Consider the following 2974-nt stretch of genomic DNA (forward strand, 5'->3'; position numbering starts at 1 on the left):
TTATTGTAATATTCCTTTTCACTTAACCTTTGATGTTAGACCATTTCATTCATTTGTACGACGATTACACGCTGCCATAAGAAAGGAGATCTTGATACGTCGAAAGCATACGAGATGGTAGCATATGATCGGATAAACAGAATTAAGGGACAAACACAACTACATAATCTAACAAAATTATTTTGATTTTTTTTGTAATAAGTATTCAAGAAACTTCAAAAACTATGGTAATTAATCTATTTAATACCATTATATTTTATTTTGTCGCATAGATTTATCAGTTTAAGCACAAAGTTACACAGTTGGCAATATACGAATTGCCCTCTGCGAGGAATACGGTCCAGAACAGCTGATTTTGTAAAGATATTCATTATTTGAAGTTTAAGTGATTTTCTTAACCAATCAAGTGAGCAAGCTGCTCCACTATTATTGAGGCAACAATACCTTTGTCGACTAAAGGTACAATATAAACAATGTTCTATCTACATTAGATACTGATACTAGTATTGTCAAAAGAAGTTGTAAAGCAGGGGTGTGCAACAGGCGGCCCGCGGGCCACAGCCCGGCCCGCCAAGCCATTTAGTGTGGCCCTAGTTGTTGTAATCTAACCATGTGGCCTGATCTGTAATCCAACGCAAATGGAATATTTTTAAAAGCATCGATCCTACGGGATTCCCAGGCTTCGACTCGACAAACTTCTAAAATTATCTTTGCTAGAGAGGAGCAGGCCGAATTCGATTGGTCGGCCTCCTTAGGGCATGAATAGGTGACGTGCACTAGCACTATTGTCTACGACTCAACGTCATGTCCTGAACCTCGCCTTCGCCCGCTGGCAACAATTTTCCCTAACCTCTGCTGTCCGTCATTCATTATTGGTGAAAATTTTATTACCTTTTACAGTTACTACAAGAGATTGAAGGTAAATTGATTATTATTTAGCATATTGTTGTGACTTTACTGAATTTATTAAAATTTTTGCTTTCAGATGCATCTGATTCTATGTACAGTGTGACCTCGTTATTCGCGGGGGTTACGTTCTTTACCCTCCCGCGAATAGCGAAAACCGTGAATATTGGACGCAGTTTTAAAACGTATATGTATGCGATTATATACTATATGAAATGCTTCCCAAACACTAATGATACTTATACTCATTGATGCAGTAATAATGTAGCAATATTGCATACTGTTATGTATTTCACTAAATTGTACCGTGCGTTACCGGGCTGTGCTTTGCCGTTTGCGTTGTTGGGGAAGCTGAGGCAGTCAGCCAATAGCAGTCCAATCTTGTTTGGTGAAGACGACAATTGATAAAAACGGCTTGATTGAGTAAATACAACAGAAATCTCCTCGAAAAGCCCTTTCAGTCTCTGTGACCTACAAAAACGCAGTTCGCGCATAACCCGCGAATATGCGGGGCCGCGAATGGCGAACCGCGAATAGGCGAGGTCACACTGTATTTTGCTATTCTCAATTAATTTAAGTACCGGAAGGCTATGATCGGGATGCCAATTTAGAAACATGTGTTTCTGTCCATAAGAGGTTCCATGTGTAAATAAATTCTATGTTTTTTCTACTTTGCTATTTTCGTGAGAATAATTTTTGTTTTGATTTCAGGGCTAGTAAAATGTCAGCAGTTAAGAAACGAAAAATTGATGATGAGGGAAGGTTATTCAACAGTGAATGGTGCACAAAATATCTTGTTGTCCCACATAGTCAAGGTGTTGTCTGTCTCGTCTGTCAAACTACAATTGCAGTCATGAAAGAGTACAATATTAAGCGACATTACGCAACTAAGCACTCCTCCCAGTTTGATAAAATTGTTGGTCAGGCACGAAAGGACAAAATTGAACATTTAAAACATCCATTGAAAAGCAACAAGGTGTTTTACCACTTTCAAGAAAAATTCAGAACTGGTGACAAAACTGAGTTTTAAGCTTTGTGAATGTATGGCAGAAAAGGGAAAGCCTTTCAGTGATGGAGAATTTATTAAAATTGTTTAACAATATTCACAGAATATGCATGTCCAGAGAAAAATATTTGGTGGAGCAAACTAGCCTTTCCCGCTTTACTGTCTCACGCAGGACAAAAGATCTTTCAGAGGACATCAAAGAAACTTTGAAAGAGAGATTGAATTCGTGTGAAGCTTTCAGTCTGGCTTTGGATGAAAGCACTGATATCAATGACACATCCCAACTTGTCATTTTCATCAGAGCTGTTACTGCAGGCTTTGATGTTTTCGAAGAGTTTTAGATATGGCAAGCCTTTCCTCCACAACCACAGGACAGGATATTTGTGAACAAGTGCTTAAGGTTGTAGAAAAGTTTGAACTGAATCCTTATAAATTATGTGGTGTTACAACAGATGGTGCTCCTTCCATGACAGGTAGGACAAATGGATTCACCAAGAAATTTCTAACTGCAATTGGAGCACAAGACGTAGTTGTAAGCCATTGCATTATTCACCAAGAGAGCTTGTGCACCAAAGTTCTGGATTTTGCAGAAGTCATGAAAAATGTCGTCCAATGCGTAAATTATATTCGAACACGAGGATTAAATCATCGACAATTTAAAACTTTTTAGATGAGCTGGACAGTGAGTATTCAGATGTTTTGTACTTCTCTGCTGTACGTTGGCTTAGTAGAGCTGCTACTTTGAAGAGATTCTGGAATCTGCGAGAGGAGATTAAGTTCTTCATGGAGAGCAAACGTCAGAATGTGGACTTCTTGAGCAATGAGAACTGGCTGAATGACTTAGCATTCCTCACAGACATTACACAGCATCTGTCTGATTTAAACTTAAAACTACAAGGGAAAAGTCAACTTGTGAATAAGTTGTTTGAGCATATTTGTGCTTTTGAGAAGAAATTGGAACTTTTCCAGGTTCAGTTGAGAAGAGCCATATTGACCCATTTTACATGTCTTGCAACCAGGAAACTGGAATTTCCTAATCTGGATTGCACCAAATATGGAACC

The sequence above is a fragment of the Tachypleus tridentatus genome, chromosome 6 (genome assembly GCF_004210375.1).
Source record: "Tachypleus tridentatus isolate NWPU-2018 chromosome 6, ASM421037v1, whole genome shotgun sequence".
NCBI lineage: Eukaryota > Metazoa > Arthropoda > Merostomata > Xiphosura > Limulidae > Tachypleus > Tachypleus tridentatus.